The sequence below is a fragment of the Bidens hawaiensis genome, unplaced genomic scaffold, assembly GCF_021521415.1.
Source record: "Bidens hawaiensis isolate Kalapana, Puna unplaced genomic scaffold, B.hawaiensis_p1.1 tig00046338_1, whole genome shotgun sequence".
NCBI classification, from domain to species: domain Eukaryota; kingdom Viridiplantae; phylum Streptophyta; class Magnoliopsida; order Asterales; family Asteraceae; genus Bidens; species Bidens hawaiensis.
In genome coordinates this window covers 97,144-110,253 of record NW_027498279.1, presented here as the reverse complement: position 1 = coordinate 110,253, position 13,110 = coordinate 97,144, and the positions used below count along the sequence as shown (strand labels likewise).

The 13,110-nt window shown below is 34.1% G+C and overlaps 1 pseudogene; it reads right to left on the bottom strand.

The window, feature by feature from the left end:
• Positions 1-3,521: 3,521 nt before the first annotated feature.
• On the bottom strand, positions 3,522-6,223 carry LOC143596401 (transcription initiation factor IIA subunit 2-like; annotated as a pseudogene).
• Between the last annotated feature and the right edge of the window lie 6,887 nt (positions 6,224-13,110).

Below are 13,110 nucleotides of genomic sequence, written 5' to 3'. Positions count from 1 at the left end.
CCATCTTTTGTAATGTCAAATGTTAAAAATTTGTTGGTTTTTATCATTCATAGGAAACTACCTATTCTTATTTGACCATTTTCTCTCTCTCTCTCTATATATATATATATATGTATATATATATATATATATATATACACTAGTTTTTATCCCCCGTATTACAGGGGGATTGTTTTATATTGTTTGTTCTAATATTTATTTATTTTATGAATTTATATCTTTTTTACAGTATGAAAGTTAATAATATACTTATGGTTTGATGATAAATTGTTTCACAAATAAATGAGGTGTTATAACTCGGTTTAAAAGCTATATGGTTTTAATGAGACCCAAGACACGTTTATTTTTTTACTATAAAATTGGTTTTTTAATTATAAATAATATTTATGAAAGTTAATAATATATTTATGGTTTGATGAGACCCAAGACCCATTTATTTTTTTTACAATCAAATTAGTTTTTTAATTTAAATAATATATATATCTTTTTTTAAAATAAATAAGATATTAATTTTTATTATATTCTATTTTATAGGATTTTTACATCAATAATTTGGTAAGAATAATTTTTAATTTAATGAAATGTTATAACCCGTTTAAGGAATATCTGGGTTTGGTAAGACCCATACCCATGAATTCGGGTCAAATGCATGAGAAGCCTCCATTTAAAAATCAAGCAAATCTGGTGACTCCAAAAAAAAAGAGAGGTACCACATCGCGACACGTAGGATTTTTATGTCTTCGTTTATATATTATATATATATATAATATATATAAATCAACATCAAACTCTCTACTGTAGTTAATGGTGTAAAGTAATGGCTATGTTTGGTTTAATGTTGTATATAAAAGAAAGAACATTAATCACCTAACTTAGTAAAGGTTGACAATGTAATGCGACTATAGGATTTGGTGTGGATTTTCTATCTATATTAGTAATTCTCTATTGTTTCATTAAAATATAGGGCATTTTCCCCGGTTGATTTTTTTTTTTTTTTTTTTTTGGGGAGGGGGGGGGGGGGTGTTTGAATTGAGTGTTTCAAGAAAATGGATTTGGAATTCAAAATTTTCAAATGAAAATAGAATTTAAAGGGAAATGGAATCTACGTAAGGATTTTGAATTTAAGAGTGTGTTTACTTCGTGAAATATTTTCAAAAGAAAGTGGAATTTAAAGAAATTAGAAACTCCTAGACGCCCGACACGGTCATGTAACCGGCACCGGACATGTAACTGGGACAGGACGTATTACCAGAGCCGGACACGTGATGCGTTAATTGTTTCCGGATGCCTAACCATTGTTTGATGCGACGCGTTATGGGGGCCAAATGCATTACCTGCATCGCTTTGTAACCGTCGTTCGGCTCTCGGCGGGCCGTGGGCATCAGCGTTGCACGTCAGCTAGGGCCGAAGCCGCAGAACTTTTCCCCTCGATGCTTTGTCTACTGGGCTCCTCGTGAAACCGGACTATTAATTGGGCCAGACTTTTTTCTAAATAAAACTTACGCCCGTTTGCCTTTTAAATCTATAAATTTATTTTATACTTAGCCAACAATTGTATATAGGTGTTATGATTTGCAAATATACTTTGTCCGTCAATTATCAAGGTCTGCCTCTCTGTCTTTTAATATTATACTTACATACAAGGTGTCACTAAATCTTACAAAATGAAACAAAATGTGAACAACTTTACACACTGCTTTGCTTTGGTTAAAATGTATAGTTTGAATTTAACATCACTTTCCACACATGTGACATCTTCCTCTTCTACTGAATTCTCCTTGGACGAGATAGCTTCATGCATTCATAGTTCCTGTCGACGCTATTCTGGCGATCTAAGTAATGGTTTTCCAATCTTTGATTGTTTTCCCCGACTACGTCTCTGATTAATGTATGATCTTTTGCAATGTGGTTTACATATTGTGTATCCATCACCTTTTCAGCTACTTTAGAATACTAACATAAAGAATTTAGAAACAAAGCTATTGTTTTATCCGTGCTTATTGCATCTTTTAAGGTAGGCAAGGACGTTTAAGTAGTTGAATTAGGAACCGTGCTTAGGGGGGGAGAGGTGGTGGATGTGGTGGCATCACTCATCACACACCCCACCCAATCAAATGGTGTCATATCACCAACCCCAAATCCATCACATGTGATGGTTTTTTACTAGGGGTGGTGGTGTGGTGTGATGGTGTGTGATAAAATTTTTTTGTTTTTGTTTTGTTATTTTTTTTGCAAGATTAAATGTTACAAAGATAAATATATAAATAAAAACCGACAAAAAAATTGTTGATATAGGCCTCGTCACATTTCCGCCAACTTAGCCGACTTTTATATAATTTTTATAGCATTTAAAAGTTCAAGGTTTAATTCGTAAATTATTCTAATTAAAAGAAATGTGAAAGTTAAGGGGTTAAATGTGTAAATTGTATTTAAAATATAATACAATAATAATAATAACAAAACGTAGCAGCCTTCCTCCTTCTTTCCCCCATTTTTTCCGGTGGTCACTCCTTCTTTCCCCCATCTCGCAACGGTCATTTTTTCCTCGAGAACCCCACCATCACCCTCCATCACTTGCGTGATTGCCATCACGCGCGTGATAGCCCACGGCGGCGGTGTTGAGTGGTGCCATCACGCGTGATGGATCTCCTTCACGCGGTGCCCCGTCCCACCTTATGCTCATATGCTTATAATCGCCGTGAAATAAGTTGTTTACGATAAGTAGTTTGAGATTTATTATTTTAAACCTGATTATTCTCGGTGGATTCAAAATTACAAGTTTACTCTGAAGTTTAAATAAACTTTTTTCAACAAGTTGATTATTTGCTTATGAAAAAAAACTGTTTTACATAACTATAACACAAGCTTATATGTGATGTTGCAAACTTTGACATTCATAATTGATCTTTATCAAGATCTAAATTATTTAATAACCAAAACGAAACCAGGGTAAACAACACCACGAAATAAAAAGTTGACTTTTGAGGTCAAACATGTGACTTTTGGATTCAAAATCTGATAACACCGTGTTTTTCCTTTACAGGTCAAATCCGTGACCATTGAGTTTCAAAATTTACTGCAATTTGTTATGAATTTTAAAATAACCAGTTTACCAGTCATGACTATAAAAACAACCCAAATTGGTCCGTTACAGTATAAATGGTTAAATAAGCCACCTCTAGTCGTTGCAAGCTGCAAAGAAGCAACATTAATGGCTGCATATGTGAAGTGACAATTTAATTGAAAAGAAGATTAAAAATTATGAGTTTATTTGCATGTTAAATAATTTTCGTAGGGCCATCTTTAGTGGGCTAACGCTCTTTGCCAAATCAGCTCATAAGGGCATTTTACACCACCTTGCTTAATTGGGTGTTTCTCGGTCATTTTGGGCGGGTGGATGGGGCGCAAATCAACGGGGCACATGTACAACCAAAGAGCCATTATGCTCGTTTTCCAACGAAAGAGCCTTTAAGGCTTGTTTTTAAAAAAATAAATAATTTTTGAAAAAGTATATAAACATTCACATGATATTAATCCCTCTTTCTCATAATCCACATGCCTTCTTCGCTCAACCCACAATCAAGAATCCTTACCACCCAAACAACCGATTCTTTGGAAACCGAAGACACATCTCACTAAACAAGCAACTTCGAGTCACATGCCACTATCTTAACCGAAGCCACATTTTCCTGACAATCATCATACTTGAACACAACATCCTGAAGAAAGAATGTGCACATGTCGTCACAGATTCTGTAGATGCAATGCCCCTGCAGTTCATGTTAACAAGCCAACAAGGGTATGTCAGTAATCTACAAAAGATCTGTCGGTTCATGCCATATCTTTTGATGGAATTAGTTGAAACGAAAATTAAACCCCGGAAATGCTTATTTTTGACCAAACCATAGGCACTAAAACTGCACTTTACTCTTGATGATAATCATATTATGATAGTATTTAGATTATATAAACGGACTTAGAAGGTTTTAAGCATTTGCGTGCATTCATATATATATATATACTAGCCAGGTGCCCGCGCGATGCAGCGGTGTACGCGACCAATGTTAGTACACTCGTAACCTCGGTACGTGCGTAACCCGACGTTGGTATGCGTTTAAGTGGCATCAGGTGTGTAACAGGTGTCTGTAAGCGCATCACACAATACCTAAATGTGAGCAACCCTGTATGTATATACAATATCATCTGCGTAACGAAACGTCAATAAAAAATTTATAACGAAACGTCAATAAAAATAAACATGTCGCAATGATAAGTTTGTTTTTTTAATAGAATATATATAAACATATAGAATGAAAAAAAAATAAACTTGCCAATTATATGGATGGATAAATGACCAAAGTTGAAACTAATTCATATATTTACTAAAGTTAAGTAAAGTTAAGGGGACAAACTGTAATTATATTAAAATTAGAACTGTCAAAATTAGATAAATTTAAGTTAAAACTTTTCTGCTTTAAATACTTGTAAATTGATGCAACTATAAGTTGTACTTTATAATCCGCACCTCGGTTTTAAATAAAATTTATATCAAACTGTAGATAAAAATAAGAAATTTGCAACCGTATGTTTGAATATTTCTAAAAAATACAATATACTCAAGAATATATAACAAATAGTAAAAGAAATAAATTTGAGGAATATGTGGAGAAAGATGAAGGGGTTGAAATGCAAATACTGGTTAAATTTACAAAAAAAATGCAAAGATAAAGGGGAAATAGTGTAATTATATAATACCAAATCAATTGTTACGTAGGATTGTGGTAATGAAAAGACACTTTTAGCCCTTAAAATTCAAAAATAAATGCTTCAACACTTGTACTTGTTGCAATGAGTCAGGTACCTCTTAAAATTTAAGAGGTCCCTAACTCATGTATTATATATAGTGGATATATATATATATATATACAGACCTAGAGATTTGTTAAATATTTTGGTCTGCTTGCAAGTTACTCACTCTGTCCCATTAAAAGTGTAATGGTTTGAAAAACATAAAGTTTAAGATAGATTGAATGATTACATTTTTTTGCTTACCAAATGACAATAATGTCCTTGGAAATTGGATCCATCAATATTGTTTATTAATATGTTACTTGTGTGTGTTTAAGGGTAAACTTGGAAATTGGCTAATAAATTTTGAAAGTTGGCATTTGTAATGAAACAAACAAAAAAGAAATTATGGACACTTTTAATGAGACGAAGAGACTATATAATAAGCAGATGTTAAGGAGTACTGCTTATTGAAACAATTGAACCACTTAATTAAGCATCTTTTTAATCAAAATTCACAAATCTCAATAATACTTACCCTAATTGACACCTTGGTCTTAACCTGAGTGTTCAATGCTTCAACAATTAACTATAAACAACAAAACAAGGAATATGATTATACTCATATTAATGAAAACTATTCATAGTACAAAAAACATGGAATTAACACATAATATGGTTGAATAAGCTTAAAAAATACATTGTCAAACTGAAGAAGCACTTGGATAGCAAGCTTAGACCAAGCGAAGTGCAGCGTTTTAAGGGCGCATTTTGGGGTTTTTTTTTGGGCGTTTTGTAGATAACGCCGAGGAAGGCATGGAAATTAAAAAAAACAAATATTAAATTACCTTTTAGATGTGAATGTTAGACCTTTTAGATGGATGGTGGTGATGGTGAGTTTATGTGGATGAAGGTGCTGGATAGGGTTAGGGTTAGTGGATTGGAGGTACAGATCGGAGAAGGAGTTACAGATCGGTTTATTGTTATGATCGTTGGTGGTGGTGGGTGAGTTACGTTGGTGGTGGTGGTGGTTTACTGTTACAGATTGGGGAAGGAGAGAGAGACGGAGAAGTAAATAATAGAGATTGGAGGTGGTTGGTTTATTTTTATCCATTGTAATAATAATAATAATAATAATAATAGATTACTAAAATAGGTGAACCACTAAAAATAAAAAAAAAAAAAAAAATAAAAGTGACTGGGCGCCACGTGACGCATAACGCCCAGGGGTGGAAAGTTATGACTACAATCTCTTTTTGAAAAAAAACATAACTCTGACTGGGCGCCACGTGACGCATAATGCCTAATAGAGGGGCATGCATTATGACTACACATGATCTTAGGACCAATAATCCCACTTGAAACCATCTCATCCAATGTTTAAGTCAAAACACATTCCAATTGTTAACCAACGGTACAACTCGAATGCTGCCATGAAAGAGCTGTTCTGCAATAAACTATAAATCAACCAAGATCCCAAAATTAACCAACTTTGACATAATTGTACACATAATCGTGCGAACGAGATATTCAAAAATTAAATAAAAACAAATAGAACTCAAAATCCGAAACACATAACATGTGAGGTGTCACATATTTTTCCACGGGAAGTTAAGCACAGATTCCATTATTGCGGTTTTAGACAAGAATCTTCAATGTATACATAAATTTAGGCACAAATTAAAGTTCATATAGGGGGCATGTTTATGTTCTTTAAATTAACTTTAACTTTAAACGAACATGAATATATAATCAACCAAATTTTTATGGTCATGTTTGTTTATTAAAAAAAATCGGCATGTTTTCATGTTTTCTCATTTAAAATCTAAGCTAGCAGTTCCCGAATATAAATGAACACATCAATACAAATGAAGATAAACAAACAAACATACTTAGATGAATATCGATTTGTTCTCTGAATTTGATCATCGTTTGATCAAATTCATCTCAAATTCTGTTGATTTTCACCAATTTTCGTTCAAATTAGCATGGATTGATCAACAAATAAGAGAGAGAGAGAGAGAGACCGTGTCATTTAATTATTGGATTAAACGAAAACATTCGGCCAATATATAAAACTTGTCGTCCTGACAAAATAGGAAGTTTTAGGGTAGTGGGATTACTTTGAAAACTTCTCTCTTAAAAATGAATATTATGGAAATTTTACCAGAAACATCTCTATCCAAAAATATTAACACTAATAATCAATAACCCACTCTTTGAAATTATTTAGGTTTTCATTAATTAATTATTTTCTTTTAGAATACAACTTTCTTGTATTTAAGCTATCGCACTCTTCAAATTTTGAGAGCTCCGATGCCCCCACACTGGCCAGACTATGTTGTCTTAAACGGGCCCACGCTAGCTTCAGAATAATTTGGCTTGGGCGTTCCCCGGGAAACCATACCGCCGAATGCCACTTGATAGTCGTTGTGCCACCACAAGAACAGAACTCTCTGACGTAACACATGGTTGGCCTAAAACCTGGGTGAGCTCAGGATTCGAACTGATAACCTTTGCATGAGGCTTAGCTCAAATGCTTCATTGCCAATATCCACCCAAATGTGACACAAGTGAGATTCGAGCTTGAGGCTCCACTGAAAAACCCAAGCCTCCTATCAGTAGGCCTCAAATGGAGGATTTTCATTAATTAATTGATATAGTGTTTCGTTTCGTATTTAGCTCAACTTCTTTTGTTTTAATCGTCTTTACGCATGCATAATAACTAAAATAACCATTATTTAATATCCATCTCTTCGTGTTGGATCGTTTAACCATTATTATTACATCAACTATATTAGTCATCTCGTGAATATGATTATTCACAATAATCATCATTAGTATCGTCAAAACCATTAAGCGGTCCTTTCTCACTTGTTGCATTTCGTGTAAATCTTGTATCGTACCCCCGGTAGTAGTATTGTCGAATATCCTTACTTGGGAATATTAAACCAACAAGAACAAACACGAACACGGGAAAAACAAAACAAAACAAACACCCGAAAACATTGAACCAAAAATTCTAGTGCCCAAAAATATAAACCCTTAGAACAGGCCCGGCTCCGAGAAGCCAACAATTTTTTTGGGTCAAAGGCGAAAAATAGTTCGGGCCTCAATTAAATTTATAAATATGCATATTTGGTTATGATTTAGGTTGTGTAAAAAAGTTTTCTATAAAAACAGGCTTAAACATGTTCCAAGTGAGGCTAGAACCCACAACCTTTTGGTTGAGAGTAATACCCCTTTGTCACTAAACCAAACTAGTTGTTATGTAATTGAGTTTAAACATTAAATATACATCTTGTTTTTCATAAAAATACATATAATTTTAAAAATATATATTTCGGGCCTAACGGTGTGTCGGTGTTAAAACTGGGAGCACACGAAACCGAGAAAACACACGAGTTTGATCAACTTGATCGACTCTTTTTCATTAACACAAATAAACGAAAATACAAGGGTTTAGATAACCAGCATAACTTGACCCGAACTAATCCCTGATTTGAAAACAAATCAAAGCCAGAAATAAAAAAAAACATAATTAAAGACAAATATAAACAAAATACTTGACCACCAAGTAAACGAGTTTATCTTTAGCCCCTCTTAATTTGATCTCCTCCAAACCGCCCCTTTGAGATCGAACCGTACCACCCTTCTCACCCGACTCTAACCGGTATTGCTAATTTCATAGTCGGGCCGGGGCCGTTGACCACCCAGCCCTCCCTAAAGGCCGACCCTGCCTTAGAGCCCCCTAAAGCAGATAAATTTGGTGGATGGGTTGGAAGGAAAATGTATTTTGGCCGAGCGGGAGTAGTGCCAAATATATGCAAGTTCATAATTTGAAACTAGAACTAGCTATGATGATTAAAACGAAAATGAACTAAAACAAAGATACGTCCTGCTAAGCAAAACATCTCCGAGAAGGGAATGCCGGAATGCATTTGTTATCATTAATTAAAAATATAACCACCTATTTCTTTTAAAGGCCAAAGAAGAACAACAGAATCAAAACATAATTTATAAAATCAAAACATCTCCGAGAAATCATTTAAACCAAGCTAAACATCAGGGTGTTTCTAATCTCTTCAAGAAAACTGTTACAAAGTTCATTTAGCAAATGTTGTCTTCTCATTTCCTTCTCGTACCACGAATTGCTAGAATTGGGTTGCTCATCTCTCAACCTATAATTACTCGCTTCAACTTGACTATCATTCCAGTTACATAGACGGGAACACCTCGGAATTCCCAACCTAATCTACGGTAAACTTTTTTAACAATATTTTCAATGCACAAGGATTCAGGCCTGGAACAGAAGAAGAAGAAGAAGAAGAAGAAGAAGAAGAAGAAGAAGAAGAAGAAGAAGAAGAAGAAGAAGAAGAAGAAATCAGGCATCTTAAGAAAAATGAACACACTAGCTTATTCTATACACTCCAATGAAAAAAAAAAAACACCCTAAGCTTGTCAGTCACTCAATCAACATTGAATGTGTATAGAGACTGAAAGCTGGATCCCTCCAAACTAAACTTAATCCACTCCATGAAAGAAAGATATATGTAGCTTCATTTCCATGTTTATTCTTGAAATATGTACATTCTTCTTTATGTTTAACGTGTTCAAAAAACAATTTCAATTAAGAATAAGGTGGCAGTTACAAAATTTATGAGCTTTGTATAGAGATATTGAAACATACCCTGATACAATCATCCCTTTCAAATTACCCACTTCTTCTAGGGCTGCCTTCCACCGATTCACATCATCCTCTGTCCATTTTGTACCTTCTCTTGCTCTGATCCTGAAACTCCCTCGCCGGCTCCTGATATCTGAAGGTTCAACGTCATAAAACACGGGTAAAAGGAAGTGATCGCCCTTCTTCTTTTGCTTGAGAATCAAGTAAAGTTCTTCAAGGCACCATCTTGATCTCGCAAAGTTCTTTGAAATTACAATTATAGAACCCCTAGATTTTCTTATTGATCTAGTGATTTCATGCCTCAGTTCATGACCTTCAAGGATTGCATCATCGTCCCTGAAAGTCCTAATCCCCGCTTGACATAGCGCGTTATAAAGATGATCTGTAAATGAATTACGTGTGTCTTCGCCTCTGAAGCTTAGAAACACTTCATACTTGTAATCAGTTGAGGCAGACGTAGAGGCCATATATTGAAACTAGATATAAGAGGTCTTATGAGGTTGTGGAATCAAGTGAATTGATAGATCATAGAAGAATATAATTAAGCCATTAAAAGTCGTAATCTTGTCAAAATCAAAAGTCTTCTCCAAATTTTAATAAACTAGTTAGTTACCGAGGAAAGCTATTAGTCAATTCTCATAGTGTACAATATTTGACTATATAAAATAATGTATGAAACTAGGATCCCAGACTAACTTCTCACACTTGCATTTATTTTAAAAAAAAATTAAGCACGTGAGCTCGCAAATGGACCTAGTATCTTCTGGGGAAGGTGAGAACATGAGTTTGCTTTTATAATTAGCATAGAAATTTCTAGGAAACGGGTTGGCAACAGGGTTGGATATCATGAATTAATAATCAAAGAAGACTTTCAAAGTCATATTTTGAAAACAGAATTATTTATTTATTTATTTGAATTAGGTGGTTTAAGAAAATTGGCATTGTAACGGACATTAGGTACCTGACATGACATGACTGGCTTAGAGTAGGATGCAAATAAGTTGAGCTGGTCGTCAGCTACTTGATATCGGTTCAAAAAAGCTCGATCAAGCCAAGTTAATATGAGCTTAAGCATTAAAGTAAGCTCATTTGTTGAATGAGCTTGATCCCGAACTTCACATATCGAACTCGAGCCTGCTCCCGAAATAAACGACCATATCATTTATATAATTAATATACATAATGTTATGAAAAATTAACTAATAATATACATTATGTTATGTATAAAATTTAATTAAAAATAGATTTAAAAATAATAATAAATATATAAAAATTAATTTACAAATATCAAACGAGTTGAGCCCGAGCCGAGATCGATCTTGAAAAAAGTACTCATAGTGGAGCTCGAGTTCTATGTAAGTTGAACGCGCCTAGATCTAGCCTAGTCAAGCTCGGTTCAGCTCGTTTGCATCCCTAGTTTTGAGAACTAGGTATCCCGCTATCTAAAAGTATTCACGTTCCATTTTCTCAAATTAATTTTTTTCTCAGTTATATAGATAATTCTAACAAAAGCACCTAAATTACCCCACATCTAATTCTCTAAAATAGAGTTATGGTTTAGAAAAGTTAAACTTTTTTCTATTTATAGAGAATTCCCGATCGAGAGCTTATTTATCTTTATAATTAAACTAAAAAAACACTACATTTTCTCTCTCATATATAATTAAATAATACTTTTTTACATCTCATTAGGTTTTCCCTCTCCTCCACTCACAATCAGTTTCAAATATATTAAAAAGAAAACTATGATTTGCCTCCCTGTGTAATATCGGCGCGGGGGGGGGGGGGGGCACCATTAACCCCTGAAAACTAAATATTGTACCCAAATGTTTTTTTATAATAATGACATGAGCCACTGGTTGTGCATATTAAACCCCTATTTTTAATAGGGGTGACAATTGTGACCCATTGGGTTGAATGAGCTGTATCAAAATGTATATGATGTGTAAGAATATGTCAAACTAAAAAAATAAATTGGTTAAAATGGGTCAAAACGGTTGGCATTTCTCTTTTTTTATGAAACGAGAAACACGGAGGAAACTTTTTAGTATTTTTACTTTTTAAGTTTTTTTTTATATTTCGAGTTATAATTTTTAAATATTTTTTTTTGAATTTTTTGGTGAGGGGTTTTTGAAATCTCAACCCATTTTGACCCATTTCGAAACCCCTTACCAAAAAATTCAAAAAAAAATAATTAAAAAATTATAACTCGAAATATAAATCAAAAACTTAAAAAGTAAAAGTACTAAAAAGTTTTCTCTGTTTTTCTCGTTCCATAAAAAAAAATAAAAAACCCGAGAAATGTCAACTCGTTTTGACGTAGTTTCAATCATTTTCTTTTTTTAGTTTAACCCATTCTGACCCATCATATACATTTTGATACAACCTATTCAACCCAATGGATCACAATTGCCACCCCTAGTTTTTAAGATGACTGTTTGATTCAAGGGTACTTTAGTAATTAGATAAATAATAATAATAATAACAACAACAACAACAACAATGATAATAGATACTAGTAATAATAATAAGTAGAAGAAGAATAAGAAAAACACATATCATCATCATCTCAAAACCTCAGGACTCTCATCCCTCCTCCGCTGTCGCCGTCCACCGAAAACTTCCTACCACAAAACCCAAACACAAACCACATTCAATTCAAACCAAACATCATCCTCATCCAGATTTAAACCCGTAACACATGGGTTTTATACAAGTATTTTAAAAAAACATATATCTAAAGCTACGACGACGGCTACACGACGATGGGGACGGGGAGGTGGAGTGGAGCTACTGGGACGACGCCGGGAGGTGGTGTGGCGACGGGAGCAGGGTGCGGTGACGGCGGCGGTGACGGGGTGCGAGTGAAGTGGGGAAGAAGATGGGTGCTATAAATATTTTCTGGCGGTCACCTCCGTCGAAATTATGTACGATGGTGGTGGTGGTGATACAAGATTTATGGGTTTGTATAACATACCCACTTGGGTTTAACTGGGCATGTTGATGATGCTAATTTATGTATTTGTATAAGATTTATGTGTTTTCTTGGTTTGGGTTAGGGTTCTTAGCAGGAGATTTTCTGGGTTTGGGTATGATGATGATGAAGATTTGTGTTTTTGTTTTAATGCTGATGATGAAGATGAAGGGTATATTGGCCATTTAACCAATAATTACATTGCAGGGATCATTTTGAGCCCGCCAGAAAAACATATGGGTACAATACCCGAAATTTAGTTTTCAGGGGTTAATGGTGCCCCTATCGATATTACATAAGGAGGCAAATCATAATTTTGTATATATTAAAAAAATAAATAAAGGATGAATAACGTTTCTTCAAATTTACTCAACTCTTTAAAATTTTCTCTCTTCCCCACTCACAACCACTTAACATCCTCTAGAAAAATTTAGAGAACTCTCTCATATAGTTATAGAGGAGCTGCCGAGAATGCTCTAAAAGCACAAAGTCAAATCTCTATAAAATAGAGCATTCACGTCCCACACTTTATTTTGCTGTTATATCTAAATTATTGAGAAAAGTGCTAAAGTTCCCATCTCATGCTCTATTTTCTTTATACCTCTAAATTATATATTGAATACTAATAATAATTTTTCTATATTTATTAGATTAATATACG